General features: G+C 35.4%; 1 non-coding gene across 1 annotated transcript; it reads left to right on the top strand.

The window, feature by feature from the left end:
- Window positions 1-18,217: 18,217 nt before the first annotated feature.
- On the top strand, window positions 18,218-18,324 carry LOC114198375 (U6 spliceosomal RNA). Its single transcript, XR_003607090.1, has one exon. It is a non-coding gene; the product is annotated as a U6 spliceosomal RNA (small nuclear RNA).
- The last annotated feature ends 5,112 nt before the right edge of the window (window positions 18,325-23,436 follow it).

The following is a 23,436-nucleotide window of genomic DNA, read 5'->3' on the forward strand; positions in this document are numbered from 1 at the left end:
CTCTGCACTTTTTCTTGTATTCCACATATGAGTGAAACCATATGATAATTGTCTTTCTCTGATTGACTTACTTTGCCCAGCATAATACCCTTCAGTTCCATCCATGTCAATGTAAATGGTAAATATTCATCCTTTCTGATGGCTGAGTAATATTCTCTCTCTCTCTCTCTCTCTCTCTCTATATATATATATATATATATATATATATATATATATATATCACATCTTCTTTATTCATTCATTTGTCAATGGACGTCTGGGATCTTTCCACAGTTTGGCTATTGTGGACATTGTTGTTATAAACATTGGGAGTGCAGGTGCCTCTTTGGATCACTACACTTGTATCTTTGGGGTAAACACCTAGTAGTGAAATTGCTGGGTCATAGGGTAGCTCTATTTTTAACTTCTTGAGGAACCTCCATACTGTTCTTTAGAGTGGTTGTACCAGCTTGCATTCCCACCAACAGTCTAAGAAGGTTCCCCTTTCTCTGCATCCTAGCCAACATTTGTTGTTTCCTGTCTTGTTAATTTTAGCCATTCTGACTGGTGTGAGGTGGTATCTCATTGTGGTTTTGATTTGTATTTCCCTGATGCCAAGGGATGTGGAGCACTTTTTCATGTGTCTGTTGGCCATTTGTATGTCTTCTTTGGACAAATGTCTGTTCATGTCTTCTGCCCATTTCTTGATTGGATTATTTGTTTTTTGGGTGTTGAGTTTGATAAATTCTTTATAGATCTAGGATACTAGCCCTTTATCTGATATGTCATTTGCAAATATCTTCTCCCATTCTGTAGGTTGCCTTTAAGTTTTGTTGACTGTTTCCTTTGTTGTGCAGAAGCTTTTTATCTTGATGAAGTCCCAAGAGTTCATTTTTGCTTTTGTTTCCCTTGCCTTTGGAGATATGTCTAGCAAGATGTTCCTGCGTCAAGGTTGAAGAGGTTGCTGCCCATGCTCTCCTCTAGGATTTTGAAGGATTCCTGTCTCACAATTAGGTCTCTCATCCATTTTGAGTTTATCTTTGTGTATGGTGTAAGAAAATGGTCCAGTTTCACTCTTCTATATGTGGCTGTCCAATATCCCCAACACCATTTGTTGAAGAGACTACCATGCTTCCATTGGATATTCTTTCTTGCTTTGTCAAAGATTAGTTGATCATAGAGTTGAGGGTCCATTTCTGGGCTCTCCATTCTGTTCCATTGATCTATGTGTCTGTTTTTGTGCCATTACCATACTGTCTTGATGATTACAGCTTTGTAACAGAGCTTGAAGTCTGGCATTGTGATGCTACCAGCTTTGGTTTTCTTTTTCAACATTACTCTGGCTATTCGGGGTCTTTTCTGGTTCCATATAATGTCTAAGATTATTTGTTTCAGCTTTGTGAAAAATGGTCGATGGTATTTTGATAGGGATTGCATTGAATGTGTAGATTGCTCTGGGTAGCACAGACATTTTAAAAATATTTGTTCTTCCAATCCATGAGCCTGAAATATTTTTCCATTTCTTTGTGTCTTCCTCAATGTCTTTCATGAGTATTCTATAGTCTACTGAGTACAGATCTTTTACCTCTTTGGTTAGATTTATTCCTAAAATTGAGGGTGCAATTGTAAATGGGATTGACTCCTTAATTTCTCTTTCTTCTGTCTTGTTGTTGGTGTATAGAAATGCAACTGATTTCTGTGCATTGATTTTATATCCTGCCATGTTGCTGAATTCTTGTATGAGTTTTAGCAGTGTAGGGGTGGAGTCTTTTGGGTTTTCCATATGAAATATCATGTCATCTGCAAAGAGTGAGAGTTTGACTTCTTCTTGAACAGTAATATTTTGAAAAAAAAAGTTTTTTTTTTTTTTTTCTGAGCACTAGGTCCCAACAGTGAACTTTAAATATTCAGTAAACCATGTTGAAAACAGATGAACTGTCACCTAGGCTTTGTTCTTCCATTTATAGAGCACAAGCAGAGTAGGTTTAGCATTATTCTTAAGGATCCCAGGAGTTTTGGAATGGTAAATGGGCATTGACTTCAACTTGAATTCACCAGCTGCATTAGACCCCAACAAGAGAGTGACCCTGCCCTTTGAAGCTTTGAAGCCCGGCATTGACTTTCTATGAAAGTCCTAGATAGCATCTTCTTCCAAAAGAAGGTCCTTTCATTTACATTGAAAATCTGTTGTTTAATGTAGCCACCTTCATTAACTATCTTAGCTATATATTCTGGGTGACGTGCTATAGCTTCTACATCAGCACTTACTGATTCACCTTGCATTTTTACATCTATGGAAATGGTTTCTTTAAATCTCATGAACCAACTTTGCTAGATTCTCCCTTTCTTTCCTGCAGCTTTCTTACCTCTCTCAGCCTTCACAGAATTGAAGAGACCTAGGGCTTTGCTCTAGAGTAGGCTTTGGCTTAAGGGAATGCTGTAGCTGGTTTGATCATCTATCTAGACCACTAAAACTTTCTCCATATCAGGAATAAGGCTGTTTTACTTTCTTATCATTCTTGTGTTCACTGGAATAGCACTTTTAATTTCCTTCAGGAACTTTTCCTTTGCATTCACAACTTGGCTCTTTGGTGCAAGAGCCCTAGCTTTTGGCCTGTCTCAGCTTTTGACATGCCCTCCTCACTAAGCTTAATCATTTTTGGCTTTTGATTTAAAGTGAGAGACATGTGACTTTTCCTTTCATTTTAACACTTAGATGCCATTGTAGGGTTATTAAGTGGCCCAATTTCAATATTTTTCTTTTGTCTCAAGGAATAGGGAGGCCCAAGGAGAGAGAGAGAGATGAGGGAATGGCCAATCAGTGGAGCAGTTAGAACATACACAACATTTGGTGATTAAGTTCACTGTCTTATATGGGTGCAGTTTGTGGTGCCCCAAAACAATTACAATAGTAACTTCAAAGGTCACTGATCATAGATCACCATAATATAATAATGAAAATTTTGAAATATGAGAATTACCAAAATATGACACAGAGACACAAAGAAAGCAAATGCTGTTAGAAAAATGGTGCCAATAGACTTGCTCAATGCAGTTGCCACAAACCTTCAATTTATAAAAAAAAAATAAATGCAGTACCTGCAAAGCAAAATAAAGCAAAGTGCAATAAAATGAGGTATGCCTGTGTATACGTTTATAATTGTTATATATTCTTGATGGATTAATCTTTTTATCAATATATAATATCCTTCTTTGTCTCTTGTAACAATTTTGACTTAAATTCCCTTTTGTCACATATTAATATAGCCATCTCAGCTCTTTTCTTGGCTACTATTTGTTTGCATGGAATATCTTTTTTCATTCTTTTACTTTCAACTTATTTGCATCTTTGGAAACAAAGTAAGTCTTATAAACAGCATAGAGCTGGAACACCTTACTTATTCATTCTGCCAACTTCTGACTTTTAACTTAGAATTTAATTCTTTTACATTAAGGTAATTATTAATAATGAATGGATTACTTTTGACCTTTTGCTATTTTTCTTTTTTTTTAAGATTTTATTTATTTATTTGACAGAGATAGCGAGAGCAGGAACACAAGCAGGGAGAGTGGGAGAGGGAGGAGCAGGCTTCCCGCTGAGCAGGGAGCCCGATGTGGGGCTCGATCCTAGAATCCTGGGATCAGGACCTGAGCCAAAGGCAGACATTTAATGACTGAGCCACCCAGGCGCCCCTTCTATTTGTTTTTCATATGTCATACTTATTTTGCTCCTTAATTCTTCTATTACTACCTTCATCTGTGATTATTTGTAGTATATCATTTTAATTCTTTTCTCATTTATTTTTATATTTAAATTATTTTTTAGTGGTTACCTTGGGGCTTACAATAAACATTTTAAACTAATAACAACCTAGTTGAATAAATATCAACTTTGCTTTAAAAGCATTAAAAACTCTCTATACATTGCTGTTACTCCTCCTTTATGTTGTTATTCTCAGAAGTTACATCTTTCTCTATTGTGTGCCCATTAATTTTAGTTTATAAAAAAACAGGGTTTTAGAGGGGAGGGGGGATTGGTTAGCCCAGTGATGGGTATTTAGGAGGGCACGTACTGCATGGAGCACTGGGTGTTATACGAAAACAATGGATCGTGGATCACCACATCAAAAACTAATGATGTATTGTATGGTGACTAACATAACATAATAAAATTAAAAAAAAAATCTTAGTTTATAATTTCAAATGCATGTCTTTTAAATCATATAAGAGAAATAATGTTACAAACCAAAAGTACAATAATATTGGTTTTTATATTTACTTATGTCATTACATTTTCTAGTGTTTTTTTATTTCTTTATATGGCACTGAATTACTGTCTACTGTCCTTTCATTTCTATCTGAAAGACTCTTTAGCATTTCTTTCAGGGAACATGTACTAGCAAGGAACTTCCTTAGCCTTTTTGTTTGTAAACTGGGAATGTACCAATGTGTATTTAATTTTGCTGATTATAAGTGTCCTTGGTTGACAGTTTGTTTTTAATTTCAGCACTTAAAATATGTCATCAACTGCCTTTTGCCTTCCATGATTTCTGGTGAAAAATTGGCTATTAATCTTATTGAGGATCCCCTGTATGTGAACATTCCCTCTCTCTTGCTGCCTTCATGTTTCTGTATTTTTTTGACAGGTTGATTGAATGTGTCTTTGTGTAGATCTCTTTGAATGTATCCTACTTAGAGGTAGATGAAGTTTCTTGGATGTGTAGATTTGTGCCCTTTTTTTCAAAGTTGGAAAGTTTTCAGCCTTTATATCTTTAGATATTCTTTCTCCCCTTATTTCTATCTCCTTTCTTTCTGAGGCCCCTACTATATATGTGTTGGTTCACTTGATGGTGTCATACAAGTCTCTTAGGTTCTATTCATTTTTGTTCTTTATAGTTTCTTACTGCTCTTCAGACTTAATAATCTCAACTGACCTATTCAAGTTTGCTGATATTTAGTCTGCCTGCTCAAATCTGCTGTTGAGTCTCTCATGAATTTTTCATTTTATTGTACTTTTGAGCCCCAGAATTTTATTTTGTTGCATTACATAATTTCTATCTCTTTATTAATCTCTATTTTGTGAGACTCTATTCTTATAGTTTTCTTTATTTCATTGTCAGTGGTTTCCTTTAGCTCTTTCAGCATATTTAAGACAGCTGAGTTTTCTAGTAAGTCCTAGCTCTATTAAGTCCAGTGTCTGTACTTCCGCATAGAAAGTTTCTGTTAATTAATTTATTTTTCCTGTGAATGGGCCATACTTCTCATTTCATTGCATGCCTCATGATTTTTTGTTTGTTGAAAACTGGACATTTTAATCATTATGATGTGTTAACTCTGGAATTCAGATGCTTCATCCTCCTTGTGATTTGTTGTTGCTTGTTGTAGGTTTTATTTGTTCACTGTTCAAAAAATTGCTTCTTCTAAGCAATTTTTGTAAAGACTGTACTTTGTCTTGTACTGTCTCCGAAGACTCTTGTTATTTTACTTTACTGCTAAGCTAAGCTAGAGGTTTGACAGAGATTTCTTTGAGTGCTGTGTTTCAGTGGCCTTTCTTCTAGTTAACTGTTTTGGTTGCTGTTTAATCTTTAACTATCTTACAGTGTTTTCATAGGGTTGATTCTGACAGTTTTTGCCAGGTTATTAGGTATTTCAGAGAAGGAACAGGCACCTGCAATTCCTACTCTGCCATTTAAATGGATGGATGTCAATATGAAAAATTCACTTTTGAGTTTAAAAGGGAAAATTCGCAAATAGTTCATTCAAATATGTATGTATGAAGAAAGTAAAAATTTTAAGTATATAAACCCAAGTGTTAACACAAAATGTCCCTGGCTGTTTGTCCTCCTTATAATTTTTATCATCTTTTTAGATTTTTCAGTTACCACTTTTATAACCAGAAAAATTGAGCTAAATATGGCATATCTCATTTTCCTACATCATGATCTCCCCTCCCCCCATGCACACATAACTGTGTCTTTAGGTGAGGATGGAATTTTCCATGGATCTGGAGGTTGCTACATATGCACTCAGTGTCACTAGTTGCCTGATTGCCTTGAGTGTTGTTCTCTTTCCATCTCACTATTCAGACCACAGTGCTGGCTCCTGTAAGCAGGTAGCACTAGCTGTAGTTATATATAAGCTCAGAGGAGAGAGAAGTTATTAAAATTTTTAAAGGGGGTAATGAATTATTGTGTGGCATGATACATATGTATAAATAGTGGAATAGTAATGTAACTGTTTAAAATAATGAGGTGGAACTTGAAGAAGTTACATGGAATGATGTCAAGTTGTATGAAAATAGCAAATTGCAGAATAACATGAATTGAATGATCTAACGTCTGGAAATAAAACAATGGCATTAAAAATAAAAAATAAAGTAATTCCATAGGTTACACTCCCCCACACCTTTTTATTTATCTATGGAAAGTGAGTCTTTCTGTTCACCCAAGAAATCTGTATACACACACAGAGTCTATACGTGGCTGGTGGTTCAGGTCTGCTTTCTTACAACCTTGAAATAAAAGCAGCAAGTATAACTTGGATACTGATTTGTGTTTTCTAACCTTTGAAAAGAATTAATATTTTGAAATGCAGCTCATGAATTAGCACATAGCATAGTTAAGGGCCCTTTCCTGGGTTCTATCATGAAGACTTGATTCTGCCTGTCTAGTTTGAAAAACCATATGTGACAGAAAACGCTTTTACTCTGATGACAAATTTATACAGTTCTCAACTCTACTTAATTTTATTTACATTTTTACCATGGTCTCTGACATCATTATCCATTGTCAAAGTGTAAGTTTCAGCATTTCCTATGGAATTCAATTTCCCCAATGAGATACATCGGATATTATCTCCCTGGGCTCCTATTACACAGGGCACTGTGGGTGTTTCCCTTTAAGGGAATTATTTTTCTTTCACAACCATTTTCATACTGCTGTAGTGTATTCTGTTTAGAAACAGTAAAGGTCAGGCTTTTCTTCATATGATCTATACTAAAGGGGGGGGTTATTTTCCAACTGTCACTGAGGATGAATTAGTAATTTCTGATTGCCTTGAAAAATTGGCTATGTCAGTGCTTGAGTGACTGGATTGCTTTTCTCTGAACCCAGGGGACTCATTCTCACTCTGCTCTCTGCTCCTTATATTATTCCAAAGTGGTCAAGAGTCTTTGGATAGTCAACTTGTACAAACCTACCTGGCATCATGACAGACCTTGGGGACTGTTGTGACCAGAGAATCTCCCCTCTCTCCCTCCCCCTTCCTTCCTTCCTTCCTTCCTTCCTTCCTTCCTTCCTTCCTTCTCTCTTCTCTCTTTCTTGAATCTCCACTTCCTATATAAATTAAATCTGATTCCTACATATTCCTCAGGTTTGGCTTTCTTATTGGATTAATTTCTATATGCAGTGTAGTGTGTTTGATGGTGGCCCCCAAACAGATGTATTCATATCTTAATACTTGTATCCTGTGTGTTACCTTATTTGGAAAAAGGTCTTTACAGACATAATTAAGTTGCAGGTCTTGAGAAGAGATCATCCTGGACTATCTATGTGGGTCTTAACTCCAATGATGTCCTTATGAGAGAAATAAGAGAAGGCCTTGTGAAAATGGAAGCAGAGATTGGAGTTAGGCAGCCATAAGCCAAGTAACGCCTGGTACCACCAGAAGCTGGAAGAGACGAGGAAGGATTCTTCCCTAGAGACTTTTGAGAAAATAGACCTATTGACACCTTTATTTTTGACTTCTGGTCTACAGACCCCTGAAAGAATAAATTGCTATTGTTTTAAGCCATCAAGTTTGTGGTAATTTGTTATGCCAGCCACAAGAAACTATTGCATGCACACTTTGACATTTTCTGTCATAACTCATTCGTTCATTCATTCAGTTTTAGCATTGTAAAACATATGTGAGCAATTGAGGTGTTCTGTAAGGTTACACTTCTGAGGATAAATTTAGGGCCCCATTGAAAGGCCCAGGTGACTAACAACTGTGTCAACTTGGGCTGCAGCATTTTTTGTCTTGCAGTAGATATATTGGGCAGTTATGCACTGACAGGATCTACTGTATACCAGGATCTGATATCAGAAATGTCAAGTGACCCAATCTTTGTAGAACTGAATGTGTGTATTTGTTGTAGGGTGGATGCAGGGAACCAGAACCTTCTAGGTAGAGATTCAAACTTGAGGCACTCAGTTAAGGACATTAGACATGTCTCATACATGCTCTTATTCTCTCCATCTTTGAGTTTCAGAGTCATCTGTGCCACCTAAATGGTGACAGCTGTGTATAATTTGAGATGCATTACAGCCTGGCAGTGTAATATGTCAGGCTCTAAGGTGTTCCTAAATAGGAACTGGATTCTATCTTTGTTTACATTAAAAATACCAACCTATTAATCATCCTTTACTACCTCTATATCCCAGTGTTTAAAATGTCCCCTCTCTCTCCAATGCATATTCATTGGTGAGTGATTGACATTGTCTCCAAGATTTTATATTTTCATTTATTCATTATATTGGGATGGATTTGTGTGACTAAGTATAGTTAAGCTTTGGTCTTTGGGGATGAAATTAATACTTTCTGATTGCCATAGACAGCAGACTTCCAACAAAACATTATGATGACATTCTGGTTTCTATACCATTTGGGATATTCCAATGTGTCTTGAAAGTAGGAACATTTAGCCAGTATATTTCAGTGCAATAAGGCTAGAACAACTGTATCAATATCAGGCCTTTTTGGTATCTACCATAACTTACAGTTTTATTTTGTGTATATATGTGTTTAATGGGTCGTATGTATATGCATCTATGTGGTTGGGGGACAAATGATTTAACTGGTACAAAAGATGTCTACATAGTCCTGTTTTGTGAGGGAGGCTTTTAGAACCTGCTGAGTGGAGACTGAAGTGGCTGAGTCATCATTCATTATTTTTCACTTTCTGTGTGTTCAGATGACAATTGTGTTGTGGTCTTTGAGTTTTATAAATTAAAGTCTCCAAACATTTCTCATCATGCAGCCCTGAAATACACATACCCACCTCCCCCCCAAATATAGTGAAGAAATAATATTCTTACAATATGAAGCACACCAAATTTGAAGATTATAAAGGAATACAGATGAATATAATCAAAAATTCTAATATTTTCCTCTTTGACTTTAGTGGATCTTCTTGTGTATTTCCTGGATCATTCTCACTCTAGTTTGGAAACTGTTACTTTAAAGTATAAATTTTGTCTTGTCACACCACTTATTATAATCTTTAAATGGCTCCCATTTAGTTTCAAACTTGTTAATACAAACCTCTTAATAAAGTTCCTGATCTGATTGGCTGCTTTTCTTTGTTTTAATTGAGGTAAAATTCTTATAACATAGAATTAACCATTTTAAAGTATACAGTTCAGTGGCATTTAGTACATCCACAATTTGTGCAACCATCACCTCTACCTAGTTTCAATATATTTTCATCATCACAAAAGGAGACCACATACATATTAGCAGTCACTCCACATTTTTCCTCTCCCTCTAACTCCTGGCAACCACTGATCAGATTTCTGTCTCTATAGATTTACCTATTACAGATATTTCATATAAATGGAATCATCTAATATGTGGCCTTTTGTGTCTGAATTCTTTCACTTTGCATAATGTTTTTGAGGCTTGTCCATGTTGTAGCAAGTATCAGTACTTCATTATTTTTTATGGCTGAATAACATTCCACCGTATGGTTGTACTATGCTTTGTTTGGTTATTAATCCACTGATGGACACTTGGGCTGTTAATAGCCACCTTTTGGCTATTGTGAATAATGCTGTCATGAGCATTTATGTACAAGTTTTGTTTGAATACCTGTTTTCAATTCTTTTGTTGTGTACTCAGGAGGGGAAATGCTGTCACATGGTAATTCTACATTTAGCTTTTTGAGGAACACTAAACTTTTTTTTCCATAGAGACTAAACCATTTTACATTCTGAACAGCGATGTACAAGTATTCCAAATTCTTCATATTTTCTCATTTATTTTCCATTTTTTGATTATAGCCATCCTAGTGGTTATAAAGTGGTAATTCACTACAGTTTTGATTCTCATTTCCTTAATGATTAATGATATTGATCATCTTTTCATGTGCTTCTTGGCCATTTGTACATCTTCTTTGGAGAGAATTGTTTTGTCATTTTCCTTTTTGGATAGCTCTTTGCTAGTGTATAGAAATACAACTGATAATTGTGTATTGATCTCATATCCTGCAACTTTGCTCTATGTGTTCATTGTTCCAAGAGTTTTTTGTTGACTTTTTGGTATTTTCTATATATAAGGTCATTTGAGATAAAATAGAGATATGCTATAGAGATAATTTTATTCTTCCTTTTCAATTTAGTTGCTTATTTCTTTTTATTGCCTAGTTTCTCTGGCTAGAATTTCCTGCACAGTGTTGAATAGAAGTGGTGAATGTGACCATTCTTGTGTTGTTCCTATCATAACTGGAATTCTTTCTTTCACCAATGAGTATAAAGTTAGTTGTGGATTATTTTTAAATTTCATTTTTCACGTTGAGGTACTTACCTTCTATTCCTAGTTTGTTGAGTGCTTTTATCATGAAATGGTATTGGGTTTTGTCAAATCCTTTTTCTGCATTAATTGAATTGATCCTATGTTTTTCCCCTTCCTTTTATTAACATGATATATTACATTGATTTACTTTCTTATGTTGAGCTACTATTTCATTCCTGTGATAAATCCCACTTGATCATTTGTTTAATACTCTTAATATGCTCCTGGATTTGGTTTGCTAGTATATTGTTGAGGATTTTTGCATCTATATTTATAAAGGATATTGGTTTATATTTTTCTTTTAATGTGATGTTTTGATCTGGCTTTTGTAATAGGGTAATTTTGGTCTCATAGAATGTTAGGTTGTATTCCTTCCTCTTTGATATTTTGGGAAGTTTAAGAATGTATTAACTCTTGGGCGCGTGGGTGGCTCAGTTGGTTAAGCGACTGCCTTCGGCTCAGGTCATGATCCTGGAGTCCCGGGATCGAGTCCCACATCGGGCTTCCTGCTCAGCAGGGAGTCTGCTTCTCCCTCTGACCCTCTTCTCTCTCGTGCTATCTCTCATTCTCTCTCTCTCTCAAATAAATAAATAAAATCTTTAAAAAAAAAGAATGTATTAACTCTTCTTTAAATGTTTGATAGAACTTACCAATGAAGCTCATCTTATCCTGGGTTTTTCTTTGTTGGGACACATTTGCTTATGGATTCAATCTCTTTATTTATTATAGATCTATTCAGATTTTCTATTTCTTCTTGAGGCAGTTTTGGTAATTTTTGTTTCTAGACATTTGTCCATTCCTTTTCTAATTTGTTGGCCTATAATTGTTCATACTTTTCTGTTACTTTTTATTTCTGTAAGGTTTGTAGTAGTGTTATTTACTAGTTTGCTAGGTCTGCCATAACACAGATTGGGTGGGTTAAACAATAGAAACATATTTTTCTCACTGTTCTGGAGGCTAGAAATCCAAGATTAGGTTGTTGGCAAAATTAATTTCATTTTGAGGCCTTTCTTGTTGGCTTGTAGATGGCCATCTTCTCCTTTTGTCTTCATATGGTCTTCATATGTGCAGCTGCACTCTAATTTCCCCTTCTTATAAGGACACCAATTATATTGGATTAGGGCCCACTTCAATGATTTCATTTAAACTAATTACCTCTTTAAAGATTGTATCTCAAGTACAGTCACATTCTGAGGTAATAGGGGCCAGAACTAAAACATATGAATTTTGGTGTGACACAATTCAGCTCATAACATGTCCCCACTTTCATTTTCTGGTTTTAATGACTTAAGTCCTCTTTTTTTCTGGTCAGTCTAGACAAAAGTTTGTTAATTTTGTTTATCTTTTTGAAGAACCAATTATTGGTTTTGTTGATTCTCTTTATTGTTTTTATATTATCTACCATTTACCTCTGCTCTAATCTTTATTATTTCCTTCTTTCTCCTAGCTTTGGGTTTACTTGATCTTCATTTTTTATCTCATTAAGCTGTAAAGTTAGGTTACTGATTTGGGATTTTTCTTATTTTTAAATATAGGCATTTATAACCATAAATTTCCTGTTGAGCACTGCTTTCACTATACCTCATAAATTTTGGTATGTTTTGTTTCCATATGCACCCATTTTAATGTTTTTTCTAATATCAGTTGTGCTTTTCCCTTTGACCCATTATTTTTTTGTTTAGTATTTTAAAATTTGTATGTATTGGCACATTTTCCGGTTTTCTCTGTTATTGATTCCAGTTTTCCCCTATTGTGGTCAAAGAAAATACTTAATATAATTTCACTTTTTAAAATATATTAATTGTGATGAGCACTGGGTGTTATATGCAACTAATGAATCATTGAACATTATATCAAAACTCATGATGTACTATATTTTGGCTAATTGAATTTAAATAAAAAAGAAAATATATTAATTGTTATGTGGCCTAACATATGGTCTACCCTGGAGAATGTTTCATGTACACCAAGAAGAATGTGTATTCTGATATTGCTGTTGAGTGGGGTGTTCTGCATATGTCAATTAAATTTAATTGGTTTATTGTGTTGTTCAAGGCCTCTATTTCCTTTTTGATCTTCTATCTAACTGTTCTTTGCCTTTTTGAAAGAGGGAAATTGAAACCTCTAACTGTTATTGTAGAATTAACTATTTCTCCCTTCAATTCTGTCAATTTTTGCTTCCTATATTTTGGGGTTTTGTTTTTATGTGGGTATATGTTTCTAATTGCTATATCACTCTGATTGACATTTTTATGAATAAATAATGTCCTTTCTTATTTTTAATATCTTTTAAAATTCTTTTTGTTTGATATTAGTATAGCCACCCCAGCTTTCTTTTGGTTACTATTTGCATGAAATATTTTTTTCTACCCTTTTACTTTAAATTTATCTATAGTGTGTCTCTTCTAAACTGAATATAATTGGATCATGTTCTTTAAAAACCCGCCAGCTAATTTCAACCTTTTATTTAAGGGCTTAATCTGTTTAGATTTAACCTAATTACTGACAACAAATAATTCCTCTCCTGTATTTTTTTTTTATTGTGGTAAGAGCACAACATGATATCTACCCTCTTAATTTACTTCTTTTTTTAAAAATTTTATTATGTTATGTTAATCACCATACATTACATCATTAGTTTTTGATGTAGTGATCCATGATCCATTTTGCATGTAATACCCAGTGCTCCATTCAGTAGTGCCCTCTTTAATACCCATCACCAGGCTGACCCATCCCCCCACCACCCTCCCCTCTAGAACCTTCATTTTGTTTCTCAGAGTCCATAGTCTCTCGTGGTTTGTCTCCCCCTCCGATTTTCCCCCCTTCATTTTTCCCTTCCTACTATCTTCTTTTTTTTTTTTTAACATATAATGTATTATTTATTTCAGAGATACAGGTCTGGGATTCAACAGTCTTATTTACTTCTTTAAGTACACAATAGAGTATTGTTAACTGTTGGTACAATGTTTTACAGCAGATCTGTAGAACTTATTCATTTTGCCTAACTAAAACGTTATACTTGTTGAACAGCAACACTCCATTTCTCCTTCCCCCAGACCCTGAAAACAGCCATTTTACTCTGTTTCTATAAATTGATGATTTTAGATACTTCATATAACTGGAATCATGCAGTATTTGTCCTTCTGTGACTGGCTATTTCACCTAGCATAATGTCCTCCAGGTCCATCTATGTTGTCCCAAATGGCAGGATTTCCTTCCTTTTCTTTTAAGGATGAATAGAATTTCATTTTATGTATGTATATACCACATTTTCTTGATATATTCTTCTGTCAATGGACATTTATGTTGTTTCCATTTCTTGACTATTGTGAATAATGCTGCAATGAACATGTGAGTGCAGATATCTCTTCAAAATCCTGATTTCATTTCCTTCAGATAAATACACAGAAGTGGGATTTCTGGACCATATGGTAGTTCTATTTTTAGGTCTTTGAGAAACCTTCATACCGTTTTACATAGCATTGGCATCATTTTACATTCCCACTGACAGTGTACAAGGGTTTCATTTCTTTATATCCTTGCCAACACTTGTTATCTCTTTTTTTAAAAGATAGTCATCCTAACAAGAGTAAGATGATATTTAATTGTGGTTTTGATTTACATTTCCCTCATGACTAGTGATGGTGAGCACCTTTTTTCATATACCTGTTGATCATTCGAATGTCTTCTTTAAAGAGATGTCTATTTAAGTCCTTTTTCCATTTCTAAATTGTGTTACAGTATCTCCCCTTATACATTCCAAGACCCCAGTGGATATTTGGAAATTCAGATAGTACTGAACCCTATATATACTATGTTTTTCCTATACATACATACCTATTATAAGGTTTAATTTATAGATTAAGCATGGTAAGAGATTAACAACTAATAATAAAATAGAACAATTATACCAATATACTGTAATAAATGTGATGGGAATGTACTCTTTCATAAAATATCTTCTTGTGATGATGTGAGATGATAAAATGCCTATGTGACAAGATAAAGTGAGGTGAATGATGTAGGCCTTGTGATGTAGTATTAGGCTACTGTTGACCTTCTGACAATATGTCAGAAGGAGGATCATCTGCTTCTGGATAGCAGTTGATTACAGGTAACTGAAGGTGAAACTGAAGGTAAGGGGGAACTACTATATATATTTTTTGTTTTGTTTTGCTGTTGAGTTGTAGGACTTCTCTATATATTTTGGATATTAAGCTTTTATCAGATATATGGTTTGTAAATATCTCACATTCTTTAAGTTGCCTTTTCACTCAGAGCAAAATTTCTGAGATGCGGTAAAAGCAATACTAAGAGGGAATTTTAGAGTGATCCCCTACATTAAAAAAAGGGAAAAGCTCCTAAATAAGCAACCCCATTTCACACTTCAAGGAACTAGAAAAATAAGAACGAAGCCCAAAGTAATCAGGAGAAAATAAATAATAAAGATCAGAGCAGAACTAAATGAAATAGAAAATATAAAACAATAGAAAAAATTAACAAAACTGAATTAGTTTTTTGGAACGATAAACAAAAGTGACAAACCCTTAGTTTGACTAAGAAAACAAGAGCAAAGACTCAAATAAGATCAGAAACGCAAAAGAGGACATAACAACTGATGCCACAGAAATAAAAAGGATTATGAGAGGTTATTTTGAATAATTAAATGCCAACAAATTGGATAATCTATTAGAAATGGATACAAGCATAGGAACACACAACCTATCAAGACTGAATCATGAATAAATAGAAAATGTGAAGAGAGCAACAATGAGTAAGGAGACTGATTCAGTAATTAAAAACAAAGAAAAACCAGGATCATATAGCTTCATTGGTGAATTATCCCGAACCGTTAAAGGATAATTAACACCAATCTTTCTTAAATGCTTCTAAAAAATTTAAAAAGAGGCAACACTTCCAAACTGATATTGGTAGAGGATGGGCAGAATAATGACTAGCTCCACCTCATGTTACTTTCCCTTATGCAGTCTTGCTGATGCTGGATGAGATTGCAGGATTAAGGGGGAAGGCTCAGCTTCCTACTGGGGGTAAAGTGGATTGCCAAATGGCTCCAACTTGTATCACGTTGTTCAGTCTCACTGATGTTGTGTGGGGTAGAGAATTAAATGGCTGCTGGAACCTGCTAATACTACCATTGCTGGGGAACCAGAGCACTGCCAGTTTCAGATGGGGAATGGAAGATTAGCTCCCTGCTGTGCCCCTCTGATACTGCCAGAGGCAGGTGGGGAAATTTGAGTGCTGACGCCTCCTTCTGTGGGGCAAGGGCAGGATGGGACCTACAGACTTACTCTGATTTACTGAAACCATGGTGGGAGGGGTACTGTTTTACCATTGGTGTTTGGCTGGAATAGGGCAGATATTGCCCCCCAAAATGTTTTCTATTATTAAGTCACTCTTTCTGCAGTCATTTCACTAAGGAGAACAGGTTTTTTTGGAATTTTTTTTTATCTGCCTTTTGGTGGGTCTGTTTTCAAGCCTTATGAAATGCCCTGTCCAGGATATATTAAAGGCAACAAGGAAACCCAGGGAACTTACTACTGTGTTGTTCCTCAAGTCTAGAAGCACCTTTGTAGTCTGCCCTTTTAAAATTTCTTTCAGAGTCTTCCTATGCTTTTTTGTTGTGTTATGTCCAGAAAGTTTTTTCTTTTATGGGTAGGTCCTGGGTGGAGTGGGGCAACTTCACTTTGGCAGAACTGAAATTCTCTGCAATGGTTTATTTTTAATTAAAGGATAGCAAAATTGAGCTCTTATTGTGAAAAACTTGTTAGCTGGAATAGTTACTTGTATTTGTTCACAGATTTATATTTAGAATGTAAGGGGAAAGTCTAAACTTTTCCATTTCTTTAAGAAATGAGAGGGCAGTTTCACAATTTTCAAGGTCGTAATTATTACTGTTTAAGCATTATGAATAAACTATGAATACCTGATGGATGACATGAGGAAAATCTTATGAAGTTATACATTCTCCTCAAAATAATCTAGAAATTCAGCGAAATCCTAATAAATATCTCCAAATCTGTATTAAAAGGATGTTAGTGGAATATTGTCACCAAGATGGCAGAACAGAAAGCCCCAGATCCTCCTTATCCTGCAGAAACATGAACATAACATTGCCCAGACCGACTGCTTTCATGAAAACCAGTTAAGAAGTTCCTGAACTATAGGCCAGCACATGCCTAAGAAGAACCACACTGAAGATAGAAAATTGGTGGTAGTTACTCACCAAAGCTCCCACTTCTGGTACAGCACAGTGTGGTAATGAGAAAACTTCCAACCCCTGGCTTCCTTCCAGGGAGGGAAAGAGAAGAGTGGAATGCACAACAAACATTCTGACTTTTCACGGGGTTTGCATTAGGGACTGGGGTTCTCTTACATGAGTCAAAACACTGACAGGAATTGGCACCAGGTTGAGGGCTGCTGAGAACAAAGATCACTTTATGGTCTAACGCCAAATAATCTACAGTACTGAGGAGAGACACTAGGTAGAGCTCATGTGCTACAGCTTGTTACAACACCAGCAAAACTCTAGGACTACAAACAGACATCAGGGTAAGTTTCTGAGTAGAAACAGGGAAACCTCTTCAAATATGAGATTATGCATACCAACCCAGAAAAGATGCACCTCCAGAAAAGGCTTGAGAGGCCTCCAGAATCTCAGGGTAGGCTTATTGGTGAAGGTCATCCTTATACAAAGCTAGACTGTAAAGACTAGGTGAAGTGGCTGTTTTTTCAAATGCTCAAGTCCCAACAAAAGATAACAAGACATACAAAGAAACAGGGAAGTATGGCCAAGTTGAAGGAACAAAATAAATCTCCAGGAATTCACACTAAAGAAATGGAGAAATATGAGGAGTTACCGGACAAAGAATTCAAAACATATCATAAGGATGCTCAATGAACTAAAAGAGAACATAATTTTTCTTGCATAAAAGTTCTAAATGACTTGTATAGATACTTTGCACTAAAAGAAGGAGAGCATAAATCCCTACACCTTAAGTATAGCCTGCTGAGTGAAGTGAATTCCTTTTCCAAAATACAGTATATTAAGGGGGCTAGGGACAAAGGGCAATTTTCCAGTGAAGGAGTTTGGCAAAATCTACCTCAGCTAAGTGATCAATGTCAGTATCAATAGTGGTAAGTCCTGTTGAGAGTATTTATCTTTATACAAAGTGATGAAAATGGCAACTTACCTATGTTGTTACCTCAAAAAAGAAAAGCCATAATCCTAGTTTAATCATGGTTTAAAAATTATAAAAATTCCAATAGAAGGATATTCTACAAAACACTTGACCAATATGCTTTAAAACTGCTAAGGTCACCATCAATAGGTAAAGTCTGAGGAATTTTCACTGCCAAGAGAAGCCTAAGGAGACACAACAATAAACGTAATGTAGAATCCTGGATGGGGTTCTGGAGCAGCAATACATCAGGTAAAAACCAAGGAAATTTGAATAAGCTATGTACTTTAGTTAAAAATAGAGTATTAATATTGGTTCATTAATTACAGTGAACGCACCATGATAACATAAGCTGTTGATAATAGGAGAAACCATGTGAGGGGATACATGGGAACTCTGCACTATCTTCTCAATTTTAATGTAAATGTACAGCCATTCTTAAATATAGTCTCCTTTCCTTTTTTTGCTTTTTAAAAAATTTTTATTAAGTGCTTCCTTCGGCAGCACATATACTAAGATTGGAACAATACAGAGAAGATTAGCATGGTCCCTGTGCAAAGATGACATGCAAATTTGTGAAGCATTCCATATTTTTGAAAACACGATGGTCAAAACCTTTGGGATGCAGCAAAAGCGGTCCTAAGAGGGAAGTATATAGCAATACAGGCCTACTTCAAGAAGCAAGAAAAATCCAATAAACAACCTAATCTTACACCTAGGGAGCTAGAAAAAGAGAACAAATGAAGCCTAAAGGAGCAGAAGAAGGGAAATAATAAAGATTAGAGCAGAAATAAATTATATAGAAACTAAAAACAGTAGAACAGATCAATGAAACCAGGAGTTGGTTCTTTGGAAAAAAAATAATAAAAAATAACCAGACCTATCAAAAAGAACAAAGGACCCAAATAAATAAAATCACAAATGAAAGAGGAGAAATAAAAACTAATGCCACAAAAATATAAACAATTATAAGAGAATATTGTGAAAAATTATATGCCAACAAACTGGGCAACCTGGAAGAAATGGATAAATTCCTAGAAATAAACTACAAAAACTGAAACAGGAAGAAATAGAAAATTTGAACAGACCAAAACCCAGCAAAGAAACTGAATCAGTAATCAAAAAAACTTCCAACAAACAAAGGTCCAAGGACAGATGTCTTCACAGGTGAATTCTACCAACCATTTATTTTTTTAAAAAAATTATTTATTTATTTTTTAGAGAGCGAGAGAGAGAGAGAGAAAGAGAGCATGAGTGGGTGAGAGGGGCAGAGGGAGAAGCAGACTCCCAGCCCAGTGTGGGACTCGATTCCAGGACCCTAGGATCATGACCTGAGCTGAAGGCAGACGCTTAACTGACTGAGCCACCCAGGCGCCCTCTACCAAACATTTAAAGAAGAGTTAATACCTATTTTTCTCAAACTATTCAAAAAAAAAAAAAAAAAAGAAATGGAAGGAAAACTTCCAAATTCATTCTATTAGGCCAGCATTACTCTGATTCCAAAACAAGACAAAGATCACACTGAAAAAAAAGATCTATAGGCCAATATCCCTGAAGAAAATGGATGTAAAAATTCTCAACAAAATACTAGCAAATTGAATCCAACAGTACAGTTAAAGAATCATTCACCATGATCAAGTGGGATTTATTCCTGGGCTGCAAGGGTGGTTCAATATTTGCAAATCAATCAATGTGATATACCACATTAATAAAAGAAATATGATCTTTTCAATAGATGCAGAAAAAGCATTTGACAAAGTACAATATCCATTCATGATAAAAAAAACTTCAACAAAGTACAATTAGAGGGAACATACTTTGACATCATAAAGGCCATATATGAAAAACCCACAGCTGATATCATCCTCAGTGGGGAAAAACTGAGAGCTTTCCTTCTACAGTCAGGAACAAGACAGGGATGTGCACTAACTAACCATTATTAGTTATCATAGTACTGGAAGTCTTAGTCTCAGCAATCAGACAACAAAAAGAAATAAAAGGCATCCAAATTGGCAAGGAAGAAGTCAAACTTTCACTATTTGCAGATGACATCATACTCTATATAGAAAACCTGAAAGACTCCACCAAATAGTTGCTAGAACTGATACACAAATTCAGTAAAGTCACAGGATACAAAATCAACATACAGAAATCTGTTGCATTTCTATAAACAAATAATGGAGCAGCAGAAAGAGAAATCAAGGAATTGATCCCATTTACAATTGCACCAAAAAACATAAGATACCTAGGAATAAATCTAACCAAAGAGGTAAAAGATCTGTATTCTGAAAACTATAGAACACTTACAAAAGAAATTGAAGAGGACACAAAGAAATGGAAAAACATTCCATGCTCATGGATTGGAAGAACAAACATTGTTAAAATATCTATACTACCTAAAGCAATCTACAGATTTAATGCAATCCTTATCAAAATACCACGAGCATTTTTCACACAGCTAGAACAAACAATCCTAAAATATGTATGGAACCACAAAAGACCCTGAATAGCCAAAGCAATCCTGAAAAAGCAAAGCAAAGCTGGAGGCATCATGTTTCCAGACTTCAAGCTATATTACAAAGCTGTAGTCATCAAGACAGTATGGTACTGGCACAAAAACAGACACATAAATCAATAGAACATAATAGAGAACCCAGAAATGGACCCACAACTCTATGGTCAACTAATCTTTGACAAAGCAGGAAAGAATATCCATGGAAAAAATACAATCTCTTCAACAAGTGGTGTTGGGAAAACTGGACAGCCACATGCAAAAGAATGAAACTGGACCACTTTCTTACACCATACACAAAAATAAATTCAAAATGGGTTAAAAATCTAAGTGTGAGACCTGAAACCATTAAAATCCTAGAGGACAGCACAGGCAGTAACCTCTTTGACATTGGCTATAGCAATTTCTTTCTAGATACATCTTCTGAGGCAAGGGAAACAAAAGCAAAAATACACTATTGGGACTTCATCAAGTTAAGGAGGGCATGTGATGTGATGAGCACTGGGTGTTATATGCAACTGATAAATTATTGAACACTACATCTGACACTAAAGGTGTACTATAAGTTGGCTAATTGAATTTAAAAAAAAAGATAAAAAGCTTTTGTACAGCGAAGGAAACAATCAACAAAACTAAAAGGCAACCTATAAAATGGAAGAAGATATTTGCAAATGATATCTGATAAAGGGTTAGTATCCAAAATCTATAAAGAAATTATACAACTGAACACCCAAAAAACAAATAATCCAGTTAAAAATGGGCAGAAGACATGAATAGACATTTTTCCAAATAAGACATACAGATGACTAACAGACACATGAAAAGATGCTCAACACTACTCATCACCAGGGAAACGCAAATCAAAACTACAATGGTCTATCACCTTATGCCAGTTAGAATGGCTAAAATTAACAACACCAGAAACAAAAGGTGCTGGTGAGGATGTGGAGAACAGGGAACCATCTTACACTATTGGTGGGATGCGAACTGCTGCAGCCACACTGGAAAGCAGTTTGGAGGTTCCTTAAAAAGTTAAAAATAGAACTACCTTAGGATCCAGCAATTGCACTACTAAGTATTTACCCAAAGGATACAAAAATACTGATTCGAAGGGAAACATGCACCCAGATGTTTATAGTAGTAGTATCAACAATAGTCAAATTATAGAAAGAGCCCAAATGTCCATTGACTGATAAATAAAGCAGTATAGAAAATGGAATATTACTCAGCCATCAAAAAGAATGAAATCTTACCATTTGTAACAACATGGATAGAGCTAGAAAGTATTATGCTAAGTGAACTAAGTCTGTCAGAGAAAAACAAATACCATAAGATTTCACTCATATGCGGAATTTAAGAAACAAAACAAATGAATGCAGGGGGAAAAAAAAAGAGGCAAACCAAGAAATAGACTCTTAACTACAGAGAACAAACTGAGTGTTGTTGGAGGGAAGGTGGGCAGGAGGATGGGCTAAATAGGTAATGGGGATTAAGGAGGGCACTTGTGATGAGCACTGGGTGTTGTATGGAACTGATTAGTTTCAGGGATAGAATTCAGTGATTTATCACTTCCATACAACACCAGTGCTCATCACCAACCAAATAAAGTCTATTCTTTTTTTTAAGATTTTATTTATTTACTTGTCAGAGAAAGAGCACAGGCCGGGGGAATGGCAGGCAGAAGGAGAAGCAGGAAGAGGGAGAAGCAGGCTCCACGCTGAGCATGGAGCCCAATGTGGGACTCGATCCCAGGACCCTGGGATCATGACCTGAGCTGAAGGGAGACACTTAACCGACTGAGCCACGCAGGCGCCCATAAAGTCTATTCTAAAAACCTCCCAAATAAGAAATCTCCAGGCCAAGATGATTTCATTGGAGAATTCTGGAGAATTCTGCTCAATGTTTAAAGAAGAATTAATACAAATTATATACAACCAATGGAAATGGAGGGAACACTTCCCAGTTTATTTTATGAAGTTAATATCATACTTATAGAAAGGCCAAAGACAGCATACAAAAAAGAAAACTATATACCAATATCCGTCATGAATACTGATGAAAATTCTTTATAAAATGTTAGCATATGTAATTCAGCAATGTAGAAAAATAATTATACACAATGGGTTTATTCCAGAGATGCAAGGTTGGCTCAATATTTAAAAATCTGTCATTTTAATCCATCATACATAAAAAGTGAAAATTATATGATCCTATCAATCTATGCAGAAAAAAAACCAAAAAAATCAACACTTATCCATGATAAGAAATAAAACTCTCAGAAAAATTCAAATAGAAGGGAACTTTCTCAATTTGATAAAGAGCATTGTATTAGTTTCCCAGGACCACTGAAACCACAAACTGAGCGGCTTAAAACCAGAAATTTATTGTCTCTAAGCTCTAGAAGCTAGAAGTCTGAAATCAAGGTGTTAGTAGGGCTGTGCTCCTTCTAAAGCCTCCAGGGGAAAAATCCTTTCTTGCCTTTTCTGGCTTCTGATAGCCCTAGACATTCTTTGGTTTGTGGCAGCATAATTCCAATCTCTTCTTTCATTGTCACTTGGCATTCTTCCTAAATGTATCTCTGTTCTCTATCTCCTCTTCTTCATTTTTTTAACATTTATTTATCTATTTGAGAGAGAGAGAGAGAGAGCACGGGGGGGGGGAGTGGGAGAGGGAGGAAGAATTTCAAGCAGACTCTGCACTGAGCTCAGAGCCTGATGCAGGGCTCAATCTCACAACCCCAAGACCATGACCCCAGCTCAAACCAAGAGTTGGATGCTCAGCTGACTACACCACCCAGGTACCCTTCCTCTTCTTATAAGGACACCAGTCATATTGGATTAGGGCCCACTCTAATGACTTCATCTTAATTTGATTCTATCTGCAAAGACTCTGCTTTTAAGTAAGGTTACACTTGCAGGCACCACGGGTTAAAACTTCAATATATCTATTTGGAGGACACAATTCAACTCGGGTTCTCCAAAATATATACATGAATCAATTCATTTTTTATTATTAATTTATATCAATTCATGTTTTAGTTTCCTACTATATGTATGGAATCTTAATTTGTTGTAGTTCTAGCAGATTCTCTGTATAAATAAAAATTTTGGCTTTGGGGTACATAAAAGTTTGTTATGAGTAGTTCTTTTTATATTTTAAAATAGTCCTGTAAGTCCATTCAAATCTATTCTCCTT

Source organism: Eumetopias jubatus, unplaced genomic scaffold, assembly GCF_037043125.1.
Source record: "Eumetopias jubatus isolate StellerSeaLion01/CBP00866 unplaced genomic scaffold, mEumJub1_p1.0 scaffold_11, whole genome shotgun sequence".
NCBI classification, from domain to species: domain Eukaryota; kingdom Metazoa; phylum Chordata; class Mammalia; order Carnivora; family Otariidae; genus Eumetopias; species Eumetopias jubatus.